Below are 14,466 nucleotides of genomic sequence, written 5' to 3' on the forward strand. Positions count from 1 at the left end.
ACTGATCAAATAAGTCATCAACAAGGGGTAAAGTGTATTTGTTCTTGATTGTTATCTTATTCAATTCTCAGTAGTCAATACACAAGTGAAACGTTCCATCTTTCTTCTTCACAAACAGAACTAGTGCACCTCATGGCAAAGTAATCGGCTGGATGGAATCCTTGTCAAGCAAAATCTTGCAACTGATCCTTCAGTTCCTTCATTTCAATGGTTGACATTCTATACGGAGTCTTTGAAATAGGTTGAGTACTCGGCATAACTTCAATAGTAAATTCAATTGCTCGATCAACCAATTTCCCTTGTAATTCTTCTGAAAACACATCTGAGAATTCTCTGACTACTGGAATATCATCTAACATAGTATTCATAAATTGCACAGCCAAACTGCTATGTAGATAACCCCAACATCCATTCTTAAGTAGTTTACATGCTTTCATTGTCAAAATTAAGTAAGGTGGAGGTACTACACCATTACCCTTAAAGAAAAATCCATCTTGTCCCGGTGGTCTAACCAAAACTTGTTTTGTCACACAATCAATACTAGCATAATATTTAGATAACTAGTCCATCCCTAAAATCACATCAAAATGTCTCATGTCAAGAGGCAATAAATCTACATATAAAGTAGCATTTCCAATAATAATCTCACAAGCATGATACACAGAAGTACACAAAACAGATTCTCCAGATGGAGCAGATACACATAACACATAAGGCAAAGGTTCCATAGGTCTATTCAGTCTATGTGCAAATATAGTAGAAACAAATGAATGTGTTGAACCGAGTCAATTAGCACATAAGCATCTTGATTGCAAATAGAGAGACTACCTGAGACACCGGCCTCGGTATTTTATGTATCACCTAAGATGAGTGCAAAAAACTCTCCCTTGCCTAGGTATGTCTCTTGTAGCAGTAGGTCTTTTAGTGTTTCCTGGCATTGGAACGGATCCAGTTGAACTAGCAACTAGCCTTTCACTTCTTTGTTCAATCTGTGGACAATCTATGACCATATGCCCTATCTTACCATATCTAAAGCATGCCCTAGAAGTATGATAACAAACTCCTCGATGTTTCTTGCCCCATTCATTACAGGTTGGTACATAATCTCTCATAGAGTTGGAAGCACTAGATGTCTCCAAATTTTGCTTCTTTGATAATGTTGATCCCTTATTCGTCTTTACCCATTCCATTCAAATGGTCAGTTTTGTGAATCTAAATTTGATTCATACATTAAAGCTTTGTCAAGAATATCTACATACTTTGGCAATTTCAGAATATTCACTTTTTCTAGGATTGCATTTCGAAGTCCACCCTCAAATTTTCTCGCTTTCTTGTAATCAGTATCAACCATGTGTGGTGCAAATCCGGCCAACTTAGTGAACCGTGCCTAATATTCAACTACTGTTTAGTTACATTGCTTCAGCCTTTCGAATTCAGATATGCATTGGGAGAAGTACTTCTTGTAAAAGATCTCAAGGAATCGCGTCCAACTGATTTCCACATTTTCATCTCTAACTAAAATCCACCATCTTCGGGCATCGCCCTCCAAAGTAAAACTTGCTAATTGAACTTTATGTGCATCAGTGCACGGAAATACTTCGAATAACTTTTCAACGCCAAGAACCCATGCCTCGGCTTTCAGAGTATCAACTCCTCCCCAGAATAGCAGTGGATTCAATTTCTTGAACTCTTTAGTCAAAGCAATTGCGTGGTCATCCGTTTGATGCTCTTTTATCGAAGGTGGCACAGGCATTGGGGGAGGTGGAGGCCGTTGTTGCTGTTGTTGCCTTAGTGATTTAGCCATGTCTTGAATCATTCTCTCCATTCTATCTAAATGGGTGGTAAAAGACTCTTCTATCTCATCAGCCCTTGTTCTCACTATGATCTATATAATAGATACAAAAATTGCACATATCTACATAGGCATCTCAATCCAAAGTTCACATATTCACATCTTTGCGTAATCTCAATGCACACAAACATATACTTATCAGATGAATGCATTCTTAGTCTTTTCTAGACACCTTATTGCTTAATTGCACAAGTGTGTGAGTTATTAACTCATACTCTGATGCCATTCTGTTAAGACCTCAAACTCGCCCCTAGAGGTTTGGATCATGACCTGCCAGTAATCATGAGATTACTTGCAGTTTCAGACAGAATTGAAATCATATTTAATTATATGGGGCCAAACGCGGAAGCAGAATCATAAATTTCGTCCAACGAGCTATGCATTTATGGCATAAATAAAAACTTCTTATACATTAACAACTCATATACATACATATACAAATAAATATTGCATGTCCAAGATCATTCACAAGACATCATCATACAAAACCCAAAAGCTTATGTACAAACATAGTCAAACCAGACCAACAAAAGAAAACAAAAGATCAAAAGACGAAAGCCTCGTTCGTGAGGCGCTCATTGGTTGACATCATAAAAACTTCGATAATCTTTCATAGGTTCAGTAAGGCTGGACATCCCACTCTCACCTACATACATATATATAATAGAGTGAGCTAAAACCCAGCGAATAACATCGGAGTAAAAAGATTATATGAATGTGTTCTAATGCTTAAATAAAATTGTTCTCATATCAATTTCATATCATAGCAAAACAACCTTGGGTCTAATACCTAACAGAATAACCTCTAGTCCAACATAAGCCGAAATACAGAATAGAATAGATCATGCTTGAAGGAACAACCATGGTCCAATTCATTATAGTTATGTAATGACCATTTGGTCAACATATAACATATATTCAAACTTATCAGATATTCGAAACAACCTTAGTTCCATCTTGTCAAATATATAGAATGACCTTAGGTTCATTATATACATTCGTATCTCACCAATCACATTTACAGACATCACGTGGATCGAGCATATAGAAGGCTCATTCATATCACAAAATCACAAGTTTGGAAAACTTACCACGTTGGAAAGATTTAGAAAATAACGTATATGAAAATATCTATATTATGATATTACTCACAGTGATTTGGTTGTGACATGTCTTCGTGAATGAACCTACATAATTCATAAACATATACACACAATGAGGCACGTTACTTAATCGAATCATTCTTAGCTTATTCAACTCTTTTAAGTTTATTTCTAATTCCTTAATTCATTAAGGAGGCTCAAATCATGCCTAGGAATGTTCAAAAAGGAATGAGGATGCAAATATGGATATAATGTAACTTTTCAAAACATACTGAAATAGGGCAGTTCGATCGAGCGCACTATTGGTCGCTCGAGTAGACCACATGGCCTGCAAAAGTACTAGATGGTCGGAATCTAAGCTTGATGGTCGCTCGAGCCAATGTGCAAAGTAAACTGGGGAGCGGTCACTTGATCGCTTGAGCCATGTGTAAGGTACTGTAAAAATGCTAGATGCACAAGATGTGCGCTCGAGCAACAACTTGTTCGCTCAAGTAGTTTGGCCAAATTCTGGATTTTCAAAACAGAATTTTTTGTTTCAAAACTAAAGTCCAAAGCCAAAAACCTTTTCATGACATATTGAAAATCATATATACACATTCAGAAGCATGAATTCAAAACCAATTCCAAACCTCATGCTCAAAACTTCATAATTCTTCATAATTGGAACTCAAATTCTCAGGCATGTGCAATTTAACTTCAAACACTTTTTCAAAACTCTCAAAACATGAAATCGAGCTTCAAACATTCAAAATCATTGATGCATGTATGATTTAACTTCAGTTCAAACAAGGTTCACAAAATCATGCTCAAAGATGATGAAAACCCTTCATTTGATGCATGCATGTGTGAATTAACTTCAATTTCACCATTCTTAGCTCAATTATTGAGTTAAAGCTCATACTCTCTTTGAATTCTCATGCTAAATGACTTTGATTCATAAATTAAGAGTTAAACACATACCCAAAGTCTTGGAGTAAGCTTGAACTAGCCAATTCTTGAGTTCCTCTATACAATTCTTTAATCCTTCAAGCAATTATTCAAATTCAAACCTTCCTCTCTCTAGAATTACACCTCTCTCTCTCTAGAATGCTCCAACAGATTTCCTGGAGCACAAAAATGTTTTAGTCTCTAACTTAACACACACACACACACACACACACACACACACACACACATATATATGGTAATTAGCTTAGACTAATTAAGCAAGCTTTAGATTAACTAATCTCACTTAATTCTAATTGATTTTATCTAACTAATTTAATCTGAATTAAATTTTAATCAAACTTCCTAATAGGCTCTAAAAATTATGCCGTACACACTAAACTTATCAATTCCAATTTTGAAAGTCATTGAGGCCTTCAATTTCAGATTCAAAGTAGAAATCACAATAGATATTCCAACAATGAACCTATATGCATTCAATTACACGTTAAACACATAAATAACATTCAAAATTAAATAAAGAAAAGTATAATACGTGATGGGGTTGTCATAGATCCCCAAAATCAAATCAAATCAAATCATTTCTATTCAAGACAAGATATCACATAAGCATATAATTTGCATTCATGCCTATTTGGAGGTAGGGTTACGTCATCCTAATTTGGAAATGAGATCTATGATTCACTAAATCGTACAACAAGGCAACAATACAATCCTAGAAAAGAGGGTATCCTATCCTAGTTTAGAAAGTGCTAATTCTTTCTACATGTAAAAGGTAGGTTTGGTCTCAAAAGGATACATCAGTTATTACTATCAATATACCTCTCACCCTATGAGGGAATGATCAAAGAGTATTAATAGCGTAATCTGACGCTTGCCTTATTGACATAACATAGCCCGCGAATAGTGTCTGGGATATTATGCAAGAAAGTAGGTTTCCTTCTTTCAAAATGATGCAATGCAATTAACAATTAACCACTTATTTCATAAAATAGAAATTTTCAAGTCAAGGTAACTTAATTCCCCAATGGAGTCACCAACTGTGGGTGCTATACCTTTTTCAAGCCTAAGGCAGGCATCCTACATCAACTTGCTTTGATCAACAAAGAGTTGCCACTTAATTTTTTAAGAGGAATTAAGAAACCTTTAACGATGAAAACTAAGTTGAGGCCTAGTCCATTATAACCAAGAAAATTCCAGGTTCAGGAGCTTCGGTACAAAAGCGGAAGACCATTTATATGAAAACACCCCATTTTGCCCAATCTGAAGATTGGCCTTTACTCACTCTCTATTTTATGATTTTAGTGGTTAATTGTTCAAATAAATTCATTTTGGGCCCTAAAACCTTTAACTAACCCTAAAGCTATGTGATTGAGAAACACAAGTGTCATTCATTTGAGTTTCAAGAATAAAGCCACATCTTTGAGTAAAATAAATATTTTCCACCAAAGATCGATTTTAAGTAAAACATGGCCATAAACTTGAACTACGATGAACAACACTCATAAAACATTCAAAATAACCAAATTTTCATATAAAGAACATATAAACTTGCATAATTGAAAAACAATGCAAATAGCACAAATATGCTAAGGAAGAAAAGAGGAACTTACTCGGATGCCCACTTACGAGTCTTACGTGCAAGACTTGAAATACATATGACCTAATATGCTTCTAATCATGCAAAATATGTACGTAGGCCCAGTTTAAGAGTTCTAATATGATTTAATGCATAAAAAGACATGGAACACATAAAACAATGCAAAACTAACCTACATGATGCATAAATCGGGTCGTGCTTGCTGATTATATGGTTAAAATAAACCTAGAAACAAACATATTGTTTTAATAAAATAAATGAAACATATGAAATAATGTGAAAAACTTGTAGAAATTAATAAACTACATGATGCTCATGCCTTACTACTAACCCTACATGATTATATACTAAACAAATAGATTAAAAGAGGTGTTAAAAATAAGAGGATAATGCTGGTTTGATTAAACCGAAGACACGAGAAGAAAATAACGAGAAACACCGAGTTCCTTGCTTTCAAGCCTCTCTCAAGCTTGGAATCCAAGTTAGGGTTGAAGTTCTTCAGTCCTTAGATGTTTTCAGAGGTTTGTAATTGCTGTTTGGAGGGTTATTTTCGCGGCTAAGGGAAAAGGGAAAGAGAAGGTGGTGTTTTTACTCTCAAACCTCACAAAAAATACTCCAAAGTTCTTGACCTCTTGAAAGAGAGAGGAAGAGGCTCTAGAACCCTTTTAGGGTTTCATTGCTTCTCCGTCCAACGTGCCCTCCGAAAATACACCAAAATTGAGTTTCCTTACTTGGCTTTGCGACGATTCGATGCACGCACCTACAGACAATGTGCGCACACACACTTAGCTAACGTGCACACATGCACCAATTCCCTTGGTACACATGACATGCTTGCATACACAAGTACGGGGTCCCATGCCCCTTGGCTTGCTTGTGGCACAAGAAAGCTCGAATTGCATTCTAATCAATATTTTTGATAAAATCGGCCACTAATTTTGGAAAGTACGATTAATCAAAAATTATCAACTTGATTAGAATTAGTGGCCGCAAGTAAACTTGCTTGCGGCCACTAATTTTGATCAATATTTTTGATAAAACCGGCCACTAATTTTGAAAAATTATGAACTCATCCCAAAAACTACAATATATCCATCCAAAACAACACTAAAGAAAAAAAAAATTTCTAAGGCTCAAACAAAATTCTATGATAGTCATTTGAAATATCCAAAATATGTCTCCAAAAAAAAAAAATACTATTATCTAAGAATCATGGAAAAAAATAAAATAAAAATACTACGTTTCAATTGTGTGGGGGTTGATTGTGAATGACTAATTTTTTTTTTTTAAAAAAAAAAGTTACATTATCTAAGAGTGACTCGGCCCCCATGGGATTGAGCTCCCCTCCATCAAATGATATCCTCTGAAAAAATAAAAATAAACAAGTGTGAAAAAGTATATTGGAATCAATTAATTTTTGTAAAAAACAAATTACATTACAAACTTAAAAAAATTGTATACTTGAGAAATTTGTAGATTACATGATGATTGCGAAGATAAAGGCGCAAGCTGTAAAAAACTTGATGATACGATATTAGTATCATGCTTGAAAAATTTGTAACCATAAAAAATCTTTAAGTAGTATTTGATTGTTTGTATAAAAATAGTAAGGTAATAAATAAAATATATGTACCACATATTATTAAGGAAACATTGTGGTGGTTTATATCTGTGGTTTATATCTGTGCCTCAATTCAGAGGCCCATGGTTAGAAAATCTTGAACAGTAAAATTATTTTTGAAATCAGCTGCTCTGAGCCATAATTTATTTATTTATTTTTTGAAATCGGCTGCTATGACTTGGCATCAAACGATGCCGTTTGGAGCCACAGTCACCCGGGCACTAGTATAATATACCCAAGATATATTTACATAAAGAAATTGGGTAAATTCTATTTAATACAGATTTTCGCCTCACATTCAAAAAAAATTACATTTATTCTCTTATCAGATTAAAATAACATATTTTGCCGCTTAACCTTTATATATATAAAATAATAAGATAATACAGATATCTTATTCATATCATTTCAATAGAAATAACAATCTTCTTTGGTTTAACTCACACAAAAAATGAGTTTTTTTTATTTTTTATTTTTACCGATTTTTTTAATAGTTAAGTTATTATTATTATTATTATTATTATTATTATTATTATTATTATTAGATAAACCTGATTTAGATATACATAAGAAGTATAATATTTTGTAATTTTTTTTTGAATTCACCAAATACAAAAATAAATTAAAAAATTCAATACACTATCTTTTTTCATTATATCAATGAATTTTTTCAAATTTTTTTGTACAAATTTTATTCTTTTTAAATATATCTAGATTGAATTGATCTAATCTAGATATAATGTTGGAAATAAAAATAAAAAATTATATTCATATATAAAAAAATATCATAAAAATGTTGTAATAGTGATATTGTTGTAAATATAAACTATGTTTATGGTTATTTTGTTTTAAAGTGAAAGGTCACCATTAAATTATATCATTGTTTTTGCAAATTTTATATCAAATTTATATTTGTATATCATCACTCAATAAAAATATGATTAGGTAGAATTTAATAATGGAAAGTCGTACACTACAAGCATTCACACTTTTGGCAACAAAAAAATTGGTCGCTAAAAGTCTATTTTTAGTCGGCAAAAGTTATCCGCGACCAATTTTTTTGGTCGCAACTTTGGTCGCCAATTGAGGGTCGACAAAAGTAATTCGCGACCAAAATTTTGGTTGGTCGGCAAAAGTTGGATTTGCCGACTAAATTTTTGGTCGCTAAATATTTAATTACCGTGACTAATTCATTTTGTCGCTAAAACACTTTGGTCGCGAAAAGTGATATTTTTCCGACCAAATATCTTAGTCGCCAATTGACACATTTCACGACCAAAAAGTTTGGTCGCCAATTATCACATTCAACGACCAAAAAGTTTGGTCGCCAATTGTGATATTCCACGACCAAAAAATTTGGTCGCCATTTGTTACTTTTCGCGACCAAAACTTTTGGTCGGCAAAAGTGAGTTTCCATGACCAAGAGCTATTTTGGTCGGCAATAGATGTATTTTTTGCAACCAAAACTCTTGGTCGGCAATTGTCATTTTTTGCGAAAAAAAATTATTTTGGATGTCGCGACTAATAAATTGGTCGCCAAAGTAGGAAAACAATACACCTGTAATTCCTAATAATTCATTCAATCCATAATAAACCTCTAATTTCAAAGCATCATTCAAATTAACTGAATCATTAACATTCGACACAATACATAATTCATTAACATTCGACAGAATACAACTATTCTAAGTTTTCATTCACAAGTCACATCCATCTAGCATAACAATTTGAAACATAACTATTTGTTATCCATGCGCAGCTATCAACAAATAAAACTACTAATATTTGTTATCCATACACATCCATCCAAAAATATTTAATCCTCCCAAAAATGCTCATACTGCCAAGTAGTCTTGTACAATTTAGCTTCGTGAACTTGTTAAGAAATATGTTGGGGAGGGTGCTCGTCTGGTTCGTGAACTTTTGATCCACTTTTCAATGATGGCCCCATCAATATTGTTTTAGCCACTTCAAATCTTTCTGGGAACAAAGAAAAATTATGTCACTATGAAACAGCACTACCGAACAAAGATAATAAAACCTCAACAAACTTCACTACAACATACCTTGAAAAGCCCCAGAGTGCTTCAGTCGTTCAAGAACAATAGCTAAGGCAGGTCCTTGAATATCTTTCAAATTCTTGGTCACCTAGTCATGTAACAAGACAATAAACTCAGGAGTTCTGCTAGATTTTTGACAAAAACCAAAGGAGGCACCAAAAATTTTTGTCTACATACTGCATCAGGATCACAGACTCTGAAAATTTCACCAATGCATACTTCAGCTGCTTTACGAACATTTGCTGATTTATCCTATATATAAATGCAAAACCAAGCAATTAAATAAAGTGATAAAAAAAATGATGAGTTATTTGCCCTTAAATTCTGACTAAAAAATTATCCACAGACCTAAAAATGATCAAACAAGGTCACTAATGGAACAGTATAAAATCTATCTAGATATCTCTGTAAATTGAATGCACAAACTATAAAATTCAATCAAGTTCTATATATGATAAACTCAAACACAAAACCCACAAGTTCTCTCCTTTAAAGTCGTGAGGGAATTTGGGGAATGAGAGATCGATTTCAAAATTCCCTAGCATCCCTCCGATTCAAAGCGATGATAAAAACAAAACTCGTAAGTGCACACTCAGATTATCTCAAATCGTGACAAATCAAACATGATATAGAAAGAAAATAACAAGGTATGAGGCTATTACAATCTGCAACATACATTCCAAGGGAGCAACAGTGGAGCCAGACCAGCTTCCAACTTCCAACAGAGCAGACAGAGCAGATAGATCATTCCAATGGAGCAACACTGGAGCCAGATTACCTTCACAGACAGAACAGACCAGCTGCCTACCTCAGCGAGACTACCAATCTGCAAAGCCCAACTTCTACCTTCCAAATATTGATGACAGATTTACCTGCATCTCAGTCCTAATGCCAAGAATAGCCTAAACATATCTGAGCAATTATTACAACACAATAGAGACCAAGACTGTATTTGAACATATCAGCAATCAGCAACATAGCAACTCTGTTCAATAGGTAGCAGAGCAGACCTATGCAGCCACAGAGTCAACCATCATTAAGATCAGTAATGCCTCATGATTTAAGCCTCAAGATAGCAGCAGATAGGCCATACACACAAACAATAGCAGCATAACTTGGTCAAGATGTCTACGAAGCAAAACTTAAAGTAATAACTAAGCTCTTCGTATGTTACAACGTTAATTATCAAAAAAAAAAAAAAAACAAATTTCTTTGTGGTGTCTATTTATATAGAAGAAGAAAATGTAGTGGTGTCTATTTATATAAACCATTACAACGTTTTCTCAAAATTTCAAGTCATATAATGTTTATTAAAATGTAGTACGTCTATTTATTAATTATACTTTTGTGCATCAACTCAAAATCTGAAAGTAAGTAGGAAAAGAAAACGGGCAACCAGATAACCTTCACAAAAGCAAGAAATTCTCCTGAACACGAACAACAACTGCCATCCGTTTCAAGTGAGATGCGAAGTGGTGTCTCTGCACAATCTGAACAGCATTGCCACCTCCCCTGAAATTGTTGAAAATAAAATTAGGATTGGGAAAAACTTAACATAATAGCCTTTTACAAAAACCAATGAAGTGAAAGATGAACAAGAGATGGAAACAATTATTCATTAAACAATGAATTATAGACTGCACAAGTAACTATAATGTCACTATTTCTAGTCCATGTAACCTAAATATGCAAGACAACAAACAGAGGGGAACTGGAGTTATTATCGATCAAGTGAGCAACAAGTAAATATTCACACTTATCCCATGTGTTTTGGTGCATTTTGGTATGTTTCGGTGGAAACAATGGAATTTCAGTATTCATTTATGTTTCGTTTTGATTTCCTAAGAAATGTAAACATTTTGACCATTTCAATGGAAAAGAAACAAAATGGTGCTCCTTGCTTAGGTGACTGATTCACATAGCAAGAGCAGGAGCAGTAGAGGGAGTAAGAGTGGAGGAGCATCAGATTTCAACACATTTAGGGCCCAAAGCACTGCTAGAGCACTTATACATATGTGTTCGAGTCTGTATCTGTGCAAATGAGCTGGAAATATATTTTCCGTTGCATTAATGAGGGCAGCCGGCCTTTGATTCAAATTTGTTTCACAAGTAAAGATAAAATTTAGCCTTTCATATTGTCCATTAGCATATTTTTTCCCTCATCATTTTCTTTTTATAAGTACAACATTGAAGATACCTAACTACAATAAGAAAAGTGGTAAATAACATTAGTTAGAAGAAATCGAGGGTGCAAGAGAGATTAAAGATTGGAACAATTTATATAATGTAAAGACCAAGACAAACAACAACTGAGTACTAATTAAATAGTGACAACTAATGTTGCTGCTTACTTTTTCGGCATAGCCTTCTCATCAGATTTATAACTCCATTATATTCCCTTAAGTGCAGCCTTCTCAAGAGGATCACCGACCTACAAGCAACAATGAATGATATAGTAACAAAAGCATAAGGCAGTTCAGTACAAAAAAGTTCCAATTAGAGATCTGAAATATGAAATTCTCAGTGCTCAATAAACTTTTAACAAGGATTCTATATGTATTAGGTAGCTGCCTCTAAGCACAAGGCAGTTTAGTACCAAAAAGTTACAATTAGACAAGACCGGTTTGCTCAGGATGTAGAGAATGCAATAAAAGATAGTGTTCAATCCTGCATCAAATCAATCTAAACAATGCCTGCAGGATATGCAAGAAATGTCAATCAAATCTAGTAATAATTTTTTGGTTGATATGACTGAAGCCTCTCACCCAGGTCATTTTGTTTTGACATGTCCAGTTCTTTAAAAAAAAAAATTTATTGTTTGGACAGTGCCCCATAATATAATAAGCTGGACAACTGATATTAGTGACTACCTCAGTGCTCAAAAAAGATAAGTCAAATTTTCTAGGATATTACTTTCTGTGGGGAGTTGGTGGATCTTCTTGGCTGCCTTTATGCCATTCTCCACATTGGACGGGAAGAGGATGGGATGCATTGGACGAGATCAAAATTTGGAAGCTTTAAAGTAATAACTTATTATAAAGTCTTGAGCAGTCAACATTGATCTTTCTTTTTTTCTTGGGAAGGAGTTTGGGTCTAAGGCTCCAACTAAGGTGGCATTTTTTGTGGGGTAGGTTATGCTCCATCTGTTTTACATTGATTTTTTGTGAGGTAGGTTGACAGCAACGATTAGTAGCACCAGATCTTCGCAATTAATAGTCTTACAGATAACGTCAACTTCTCTATCAATCGAATTAGCCTGTTGGTTAACTTTTGGCATATTAGCAAGCCCAAAACACAAATAAATAAAGTTTAGAAAAGAAAAAAAAAGGGCAAGTTCTCAAATATTATCCTTTCAGACAAAGATTAAATCACAATTATTATTGATCTCCAAAAACTATTTAAAAATGAGTTTGAAAAAGGAAAATAATGGTTTGATGAGCTAAAATCTTTGTTAATAATATAACAAATAATAGTATTACCGTTGGCAATGGTCTAATAAAGAACAAATAAAATTTGGGTAATGATCAATGAAAAGAAATAGGTTGGCCTTTTCTTTAACTACCTGGCCAACATGCTCTACTTCAACCTTGTCTCCCCCAACAAAAATTCAATTCTCAATTATTTGTCAACTAACATATTGGAGATTTAGATAAAGCAATCACTACAATGTACAAATTGCCTGCAAAGCACAAATTTATCAATAAATTACAATCATCATATTTCTCTATATCATATTATATATATATATATATATATATATTGTCAATTAGATTGACATATCAAATGATAAGATAAGATGGTTAAAGTAGATAGTCATTGCAATATTACTCCAAATTTATTCTCTTCAACATACCCACTCATGTGTGACTAGACTCTCTCCAAACACGTTTACAATATTATATTTTTTTATTTTTTTTTTTTGTAGGAGGTGAGATTCAAAGTTCTCAAATAGAGCTTCCTTGCCCCCTATGGGACCATTAATTCCATATCAAAGCCAGCCCTATTCTCCTACAACTTAAAAGGGATATCTCTCTCTCTTGTCTTGTGGGTTTTCGAAAGACTATTGATTAATTGTCCCTCTTTTGTCTCTTGTTCTAGTTCATGGTTCCTCAAGCCAACCCCCAAAAATCTAAACACAAATATCAATATCAACTAACAATCAGCACATACAAGTATCAATAGTACTTTATTACTTTCGCTACCAAGTCATCTTGGTGTATAATAATTAAGATCCAATCAATTAACATAACATGAAAGTACCAAATATCAGCAATCATTTCTTATCTGTAGCCTACACTAAAAACTCACAAAGATAATTTCCCTAACAATGCAAGCTTGCGTATTCAAAGATTAGAAATTACCTTCACAAAGAGCAAGCTTAACCTTCCTTCCCTTGCAATGTTTGAAAGCAAAAAGCTCGTATATATCAATCTCTGCTATGTGATTCATGGAACCTATATGTGACTGTGAATCTTAAATGCATCCCCATTATCACATTAAAATGCTTATGAAATCTAAAGAACAAATCATGAATGTTCATGGAATATTTTTTTTCATTTTTAATTGGTAGAAAAATATGAAAAGAATTACATTCGGAATTATAGTCCAATAGTTGTAAAAACTCTAAAAACCAATCTAATAACTAACCAAGTTAAGAAAGAACACCATAATGGGGATATAATAAACAATACAACAAAGACTATCATAATTATTAAATTTAACATTAAATATTGCATAATTAAATTAAATATGATACGATGAGACATAATACAATAGAAATAAAGACAGGAAATGGATTGTCTACTCTTAACAAATAAAGATAAGCTTTTTAATTCTAAATTAAAGAATTCAAAATGAATCAAATCTTTCCCAAGGTAGATACATTTGATCTTCATTTAGAAAAAAAATAAAATTAGCAATCTTATTATTAAGTATAAAGCTTTTCCCACGCTCTATTTATATGCAACATATACAAATTTTTCCTACCAACTTTTCATCTAATTACCAAGAGAAAACAAGCATTAAAAAGTGACTAAGGAGAGAAAATTTGTAATCTGCTCCACATTTGTTGGTGTGTAGGTTAAATTAGCTTTTGGTGTGGAGACTAAAGCAACAATAAAAGGTGGTATTCTATTCAACCATAACTACATGGCTCCAATAGAAAAGCAGTGACCTAACCACAAGGAAAATTCAAGCATACCAATAGAAACAAAGAACATAGCAAAAAAGGAAAAAAGAAGAACATTGAAACCCCCTTTATGCAAAGATTAATAATTAACATTTTG

The 14,466-nt window shown here is 33.4% G+C and overlaps 1 non-coding gene across 1 annotated transcript; it reads right to left on the reverse strand.

The window, feature by feature from the left end:
• Positions 1-8,741: 8,741 nt before the first annotated feature.
• LOC114272099 (uncharacterized) lies at positions 8,742-9,428 on the reverse strand. Its single transcript, XR_014343333.1, has 2 exons — positions 9,188-9,428; positions 8,742-9,101 (listed from the first exon to the last, which is right to left on the reverse strand). It is a non-coding gene; the product is annotated as an uncharacterized LOC114272099 (transcript).
• Positions 9,429-14,466: the final 5,038 nt, after the last annotated feature.

Source organism: Camellia sinensis, chromosome 10 (genome assembly GCF_055761805.1).
Source record: "Camellia sinensis isolate YWXY chromosome 10, ASM5576180v1, whole genome shotgun sequence".
NCBI classification, from domain to species: domain Eukaryota; kingdom Viridiplantae; phylum Streptophyta; class Magnoliopsida; order Ericales; family Theaceae; genus Camellia; species Camellia sinensis.